Raw genomic sequence first — 8,383 nt, forward strand, 5'->3', positions numbered from 1 at the left:
GCGAATCGTGCAGCCGCCGCCATTTTGATTCGATTGTGACGCAGTTCGGTTCATAATGGCGCGAATTTTGCAGCCGCCGCCATTTTAGTTTGCTCGTGACGCTGTCCGGGGCTTTGGGCGGCTGCGGCCGCCATTTTGGGCCATTTGATGGCGGTTCCAATTTACAGGCTGCGGTCGCCATTGTGTGGGTGGCGGTGGCGCAGGGAGGCGCCTTGGCAAGAACCCTTTGTGCTGGGCTTTTTGTTTGGCGCAGGGGGTGGTCTATATTTGTGAATGATTGAGATATTACCCCCCCCCTCTTTTCAATTGAAAGGTATTGTGTTGTATGAAAGGAGAGAAGGTTAGCACTCCCCTTGATAAGGATGGAAGAGGTCCTAGTGGCCTGTACAACACGCATATGGTTAATGCATTGCCACTTACTTCGTGGCATCTAACCAAGTTTGTTACAATATATATATAATATATATATATGTATGAGAAATTATAGTAATAATAATAATAATAAATAACATAACATACAATAATAATAATAATAATACGGAAATGGATAATTGGATAGTAATCCATTGGTCATATTGGAGCAGAGTTGATAATGCACACAAAGGGTTTGGATAGTTAAATGGGCAGTATATGGTGGTTCTGTGTGTGCTTTGGCTAGTGTGGTTATAAAATGTTTGTCAGCTCTTTATTATTAATCATAGAATCATAGAATTGTGGAATCGTGGAGGTGGGGGAGACCTCATGGGCCATCCATCCAACCCCCTGCCAAGAAGCAGGAATATTGCATTCAAATCACCCCTGACATATGGCCATCCAGCCTCTGTTTTGAAGCTTCCAAAGAAGGAGCCTCCACCACACTCCGGGGCAGAGAGTTCCACTGCTGAACGGCTCTCACAGTCAGGAAGTTCTTCCTAATGTTCAGATGGAATCTCCTCTCTTGTAGTTTGAAGCCATTGTTCCGCGTCCTAGTCTCCAAGGAAGCAGAAAACAAGCTTGCTCCCTTCCCTGTGGCTTCCTCTCACATATTTATACATATTTATATCGTTATAATCGAAAATGCCCCCTTTTCACCACACATTGGAAACCACAGGGTGGTATTAAAATACCATAGCCAGCTAAGATACTTTAATGGCTTTGCTAATGAGCTTTCCTGGGTGTGGTGCATATGATGTGTGGCTTTCCTTGTAGGGCAGTCTTTATGTCTCTTTCAACTCTTTGATTCTATTCCGCTGTGCGGGATAAGGGTAATTTATCACCTTCTCCTTGTGCTGAAGTTGGGGGGCGTACATTTGCCCGTTAACTGAATTCCTTAAATCTGGCAATGCCCAGGTGGTAGAGGGGTGAGAGGGTGATGGGACATGGGGTCTTTTCCAAGTCTTTGATTCTATGATGCTTAGGAGCTTAGTCGGGGTATGGAATGGCATAGCGGGGCGTGTGTCTCTTCCAACTCTTTGATTCTATGTTTATGTGGTGCTGTGGGCATTCTTACAGCACTGGAGGGTGTGGATAGGGGCTGCCATGGGGGCGATAGCGCGTAGTATGTGGAGCGGGCTCTCATTGGTTTTCTACTCCCTTTCAATTGTTAGGATGCCATCAAAGAAGAACCGGGGGGGACCTAAAGGGAAGAGTCCTGCGGAGAAGACGGGTCACAAGCGCCCTTTACGTCAGGATGGGTCGTCGTCGGATGAAGATGGGGTGTCTGTGGAAGATTTGGAGGCCCTTCTTCAGCGTGTCAACCAAATAGAACATAATAGGGGGGTTGGTTTGGGTGGGGCTGGCTCAGGCTCCACTCGCCGGGCAAGTAAGAAACAGTTGTTCAAATCTCTTTTGTCCCGGGTTTCTATTATAGAAGCGACCTCAGCCGCGGGAGCGGAAAGAGCGATCCAGCTTCCTGAACAACTGGCGGTTCTGGGGGCTGCAGGGGGCTCTTCTTTGGTGTCTTCGGCTGTGCAGACCATCACCAGCCCCGAAGTTCATCCATCTGTGCAGGCTTCATCTGGCTCCTCAGCGGCGGCTGTGGCCGGACCCAGTCAGCCCACGGCATTGGTCTCCATGTCCAGTGCTGCGGCCGGGTCCACCCAGTCGGTCGGGTCGAGTGTTGCTGCTGTGGATGTAGCGGGGCGTGAGCAGTTGGTGACGGCCGTCCCAGCAGGTACTTCCACCACACTCACATCAGCATGTGCCACACTCACATCAGCATCTCCTTCTGCCTCACTCACTTGGCCATGGAGCCAGGGGCGGGCTCAATCGGTGGTTGGGACGCAGTCACATGTTGCAGTTGGGGTTCCGTCTGTGGGTGGTTTGGACCCCAAGATGGCGGAAAATAAGGATGATGCCAACGCTCAAGCGGTTAAGCCAGTTACTATCACCTTAGAATCGGCCAGAACGGGGGAAGCAAATAAATTTTGGGGGACTGCAAAATGGCCTCCACAGGCGACACCTACGGTTAGCCTTTCGGGTTTGGGTTCCCATTTGGCATCGAAAACAATGGAAAAGATATTAAGGAACGAATATGTGGATATCTTTTCTTTATACTTTCGGGATATGGATAAGAAAGAGAAAGAGGAGTTAGATGAGGACAGTAAAGAGAAGATCAAGAAGCGCAAGGTTGAGCAGAATTGGGAGAATTGGCTCCCTTGTTTCACAATGTATGCAAACCTGCTTTCTGATGCTGCCCCGGAAAGGGCTACGGCTTTGTGGCAGTATCAGAATATCATTAATAAAGCTTACGTCAGTGGCCCTCCTAACGCTTGGCTGGAATATGATAGGCGTTTTAGAACTGAGGCGGCTTCTCATCCGGACAAGCGTTGGGATTTAATTGATGATCAAATTTGGATTGAAGTGATGAATCCATCTAGGGCTTCCTCTGCCTTGAAGGCGGATAGTGGGCACACTATTCAGAACGCAGCGGGACAGCCCTCTCGGCAGGGGGCTCCCCAGCTGCAGTCCCAGGGCCAAAAGCCTTTATGCTGGGAATTTGTGGCTCAGGGAGCCTGTTCACGGAAGGACTGTCGATTCGCGCACTCGTGTGCCATTTGTTATGGGACTCACCCATCCCGAAATTGCCCCAGGGGGAGAGCGGCGAGAGGTAATACTAGGGACACTCAGTTCGTTAAGAAACCTTCAGGGCAGGCCGCAGGGGCTCAGGGGCCTCAGCCTAATTAGGTTAAATCAGTTGAGAGTTTGGGTGGATCAGTACTCCGATTAGGGGGCAGTTAAGTACCGAGGGAAGGTTTTAGGGGGTTTTTCATATTTCTGTGTTGGGTCCCCGGTCTCCCACATTGTACCAGAGGGAACGGTTGAATTGGATAATTTGGCACTCATTCCTTTCATATAGGGGCGGCATCTTTGGCAGCTTGCTAGGGTTATAAGGTTATGGCCGTTAAATTACTGGGCGGGGGGAAATAGGTCGCTTACCGGCGATAGGTTCGCCCTGCGTTTGTTTGTTTGTTGTTTATTTTGCAGGAACTGCCAGGCTGGTGCATAGATGGAGAATCCTTGTTGTGGGCATAATTATGTCCACTGGGCGGAGAGATACGCCAGGAACTCATCCTTTGGCCAGCATCTGGGTGCGCTTCCACTGCATTGGCGAGTGGAAGGGTGTTCGTGGCCTTCGCTGGGCCGGGTTGCGCTTCCACTGCATGGGCGAGTGGAAGGGTGTTCGTGGCCTTCGGTGGGCCGGTGCTCCATATCGGAGGTAACGTTTTGGGCCTGCTCAACAGCAGGGCCCGGTATCTATAAGCCCGTGCTGGCATTTTAGTTCTGGCCGGCATGGCCCCGGGTTCACATCGGTTGGTCGGCCATCATTCCACGCCTTCGGTGGCCAGGAGGCGGTGATGTCAGGAAGCTCGAGAAGGCCAAAAAGCGTGTGAACCGGGCCATGCGCACGGCTTTAGCACGGGGCAGGGGGTCTTGCATTCCACATAAGGACATCACGCATGACAAGGCACAGTTTTATCGTTCTGATGGGGTACATTTAATGGATTTGGGTAACGCACAATTTTTATCTGATTTGCAGTGAGGCATTCAGGAAGTTTTGAGGGGCTTGGTGGGGGATGGGGGCGAAATGGACATTTGCCCCCAATCTGTGGCATAAATAGTTCAGGAAAACACTGACATGGAGGTATACACATGGCACCCATCAAGGGTGGGGGGCACTGTACATCAAACACTCACCTAGAAGTCAACAAATGGGTGAGGGGACATCCATTGGCCCAGTTAAGAGAGAAGCTGAGATCAATAATTGGACAGGCTTCTCCAGACTTTTATCTTCAGGTTGCCTGGTTGGGGATCCAGGGCACACTGACATCACACACTCAGTAGCTGGGGACGCTGCCTCAGCTTGCCACCAAGTTCCTTGACACTTAGTTTAGTTCAGGTGAAGTTAAATAGGTAACATTCAATAAATGTTGCCCAATTTGAATCCATACCTTTGTTGTCTGTCTCGTTATTTCAGGGGTTAAGGGGCAAGGGACTCTCCACACCAACACAGTTGGTGGGGAGAGCGATTTGCCCCACCCCCTGAAGAGAGAGAATGGGAGGTTCCAGTGAGAACCTCCTGGAAAAGGGGCGGGGGCTGGCTTACCTCGTGAGCCAGCTCCCCTCCTTCAGTCTTGTCTGACTTTCGGCCCGCCACTCCCGCCCATTGACAGTATATGTTGGTTGCCCGTTGGAGCCGGGTAGGAATTTTTTGCCTCTCATGTTCTGGGGGGTTTTTTCGCCTACCCTATACTGTTATTAGGGGCTAGATGGAGTGGTTTGGTTTAACTAGGCCAGCATAAATAGTTCAGGAAAACACTGACATGGAGGTATACACATGGCACCCATCAAGGGTGGGGGGCACTGTACATCAAACACTCACCTAGAAGTCAACAAATGGGTGAGGGGACATCCATTGGCCCAGTTAAGAGAGAAGCTGAGATCAATAATTGGACAGGCTTCTCCAGACTTTTACCTTCAGGTTGCCTGGTTGGGGATCCAGGGCACACTGACATCACACACTCAGTAGCTGGGGACGCTGCCTCAGCTTGCCACCAAGTTCCTTGACACTTAGTTTAGTTCAGGTGAAGTTAAATAGGTAACATTCAATAAATGTTGCCCAATTTGAATCCATACCTTTGTTGTCTGTCTCGTTATTTCAGGGGTTAAGGGGCAACAAGGCTTTTGACTCAGCAGACAATATTACTAAGAGAAAAATTGGGAGGTGTTATTTCAGATTTTACTTCCCTCTGTATTCTCTACACAACTGCTTTGGGGAGCTGGGTGGCCATTTAGGGTGGAATGAAAAGTGCCCAGAGATGCAGAAAAAAAACACCTTTCTCTTCTGGAAATGATGGCCTCTGCTAGATCAGACTTTTTGGGAGCAAAATGGAGCAGGCTACAAACAGGAACTGGATACAGATAAGAGTTTATTCCCCTCACTAATACTGAAATGCATATAAATGCCTGTGTGCTGAGCTGAAAAGCCTATTTTACCCTATATGTATTTTAATTCACTGTTGATGCTTGTTGTTAGAGTGTTTTGATATTTTAGATTGTACTGTTAGCATTTAATCCTTGCTGTTGGCTGGTCTGAGTCCCTCTACGGAGGTGGGGGAGGTTGGGATATAAAAGTTTTAAATAAATAAATAAATAAATAAATAAGTAAATAAATATTATTATTATTATTATTATTATTATTATTATTATTGTGACAAATGCAAGATACTCCACTTTGGCAGGAAAAACGAAATGCAAAGATACAGAATGGGGGACGATGCCTGGCTCGAGAGCAGCACGTGTGAAAAAGATCTTGGAGTCCTCATGGACAAAAAGTTAAACATGAGCCAACAATATGATGTGGCGGCAAAAAAAGCCAATGGGATTTTGGCCTGCATCAATAGGAGCATAGTGTCTAGATCTAGGGAAGTAATGCTACCCCTCTATTCTGCTTTGGTTAGACCACACCTGGAATATTGTGTCCAATTCTGGGCACCACAATTCAAGAGAGATATTGACAAGCTGGAATGTGTCCAGAGAAGAGCGACTAAAATGATCAAGGGTCTGGAGAACAAGCCTTATGAGGAGCGGCTTAAGGAGCTGGGCATGTTTAGCCTGAAGAAGAGAAGGCTGAGAGGAGATATGATAGCCATGTATAAATATGTGAGAGGAAGCCACAGGGAGGAGGGAGCAAGCTTGTTTTCTGCTTCCTTGGAGACTAGGACGCGGAACAATGGCTTCAAACTACAAGAGAGGAGATTTCATCTGAACACGAGGAAGAACTTCCTGACTGTGAGCGCCGTTCAGCAGTGGAACTCTCTGCCCCGGAGTGTGGTGGAGGCTCCTTCTTTGGAAGCTTTTAAACAGAGGCTGGATGGCCATCTGTCAGGGGTGATTTGAATGCAACATTCCTGCTTCTTGGCAGGGGGTTGGACTGGATGGCACATGAGGTCTCTTCCAACTCTTTGATTCTATGATTCTATGATTCTATTATTATTATTATTAGTAGTAGTAGTAGCAGCAGCAGTAGCAGTTGCTGCTGTTGTTTTTATTATTATTATTATTATTATTATTATTATTATTATTATTATTTCACTGTCACAATGTTTCCCCTCCAAAGACATTTGAAAGGGTTTCCTCATGTCTATCTCAATGCACTTAATGCAAAATCTATATTAACAGGAAGAAGGTGGCTAATCTTGGCAGACTGCATGCAAAGAAGGGAACAGCTGCACAGCAGTCAAAGCCATATGGTGCCACACATAGGTCTCCATGGAGGTTAGCCTGAAAAATGTGGGTCAACTGGCACTTGTACAACATTACTATCACCTCAGCCATACTCCAGCTGTTCTGGCCTAGACCTTGTCATTGCTTCTTCAGTGACTGAAAAACAGCAAGAAAGGTGAAATACAAAAATAAATAAAATAACAGTAAAGGAAAAATAATACTTGCCTCACCTCCCCACCAAAAAGGGCTAAAATCAGTGGCATGCTGATTTTAGCCCAGGTTATCCATGGAGCTGAATGACTCCTATCACATGATGCCATGCTGGCTCCATGGATGAAGAGCTGGCTCATGCTGCCAGCAGGGCAACACAGGAGGGATGTTTCATTGGAATCCATGGGGGGGGGGGGGTGCTCACATTTCCCCCCATCTGATCACTCTTAGCTGGAGCTGGGTGATGCGGGGCATGCCAGGTTCTCCATGCCTCTCTACAAAGTGTGTTGCCATATAATCTATGGAGGAAGCCACGTGCACCATGTGTGCTCATGCTTCCCCCCATGTGATCGCCCTCACTTGGATCCGGGTGATGTGGGGTATTTTTCTGAATCTTCCCATCTATTTACAGCCATTGTTAGTGAAATAATGGTGCTGCTGAAATTTGGTGTCACTTTCCTAAGGGAAGTAGATTAGCATAGACTATTTCTCTATGAAGTGAGCATTACCTTGTACTAAAGAGCATCACTGCTATTACTACACTGCAATTACTACACAACAACTAGGTCTACAGTCTCAAATATATAGAGCAACAAATCTAGTGTATAGGAAACCACAGCACCATAGGGAGAAGACATGACACTTTCCTCTTCAAAGATGTACAATTAGGTTGAATGGTTTCAGTGCATTAGGATTTTGAAAAAAACCCAAGGCCCTGCATATTCTGGAACTATTATCTAATGAAGGAGAGTCACCCCTATGATAAAAGAAAATAGAACGCAAACCCTGAGGGCCTAATCCTTTTTTGGAGAAAAGTGGAGATGTCAGGTAGTCACTCAAAATGTCAACAAAATTAATTTCATCAGTAATCTGGATGAGCCTTCTAAATAGAGACAGTCAACAACTATGGCAAAGTACCTACTAGACATAGCATATTTTGCCGTGTTGAGTCTCCACCACTTTAACATAGTTTGTGTGATAAAAGCAATGTTTCTGAAGTAGAACAACTACTTTTAATGTAAAGACTAAACCATTAAACAGAAAATAACACTGTCAAACTAGAAACACATTTTCTTTATTATTAAAACTTTATAAAAACTTTGAAAAGTACCCAGAATTCCATGGATAAGTGTATTGGTCTGAAATTTGGTGAGCTAATAATGGTAAATGGGATCTACCATTGGAGCCAGTTTCACCCCAATAGCTTTAAAAATGAGGGAGAAATAAGTCCCTGAACTGTTCCCAATTATAGTAATCTATGCGCAATTACTGTAGCAAAATAGTAACAAAGTTTCATTACTCTCATTATAGTAATGAAATTTTCACTAAGTATATTTTAGTAACACTTTAGAAATGAAATGGTAGTGACCCTCCTTTTTTTGTAATGACTTTTGAAACATATTTTATAGATCACACATCCCTAGTACCTACTGGCAAGTTTAGATCACTTTGACTGTCCTGTCTATAG

At 46.3% G+C, this 8,383-nt stretch overlaps 1 non-coding gene across 1 annotated transcript; it reads left to right on the forward strand.

Annotated features, from left to right (window-relative positions):
• The first annotated feature begins 318 nt into the window (after positions 1 to 318).
• LOC137096765 (U6atac minor spliceosomal RNA) lies at positions 319 to 446 on the forward strand. The gene has a single exon (XR_010909717.1). It is a non-coding gene; the product is annotated as a U6atac minor spliceosomal RNA (small nuclear RNA).
• Positions 447 to 8,383: the final 7,937 nt, after the last annotated feature.

This window comes from Anolis sagrei, chromosome 3 (assembly GCF_037176765.1).
Source record: "Anolis sagrei isolate rAnoSag1 chromosome 3, rAnoSag1.mat, whole genome shotgun sequence".
Lineage (NCBI taxonomy): Eukaryota > Metazoa > Chordata > Lepidosauria > Squamata > Dactyloidae > Anolis > Anolis sagrei.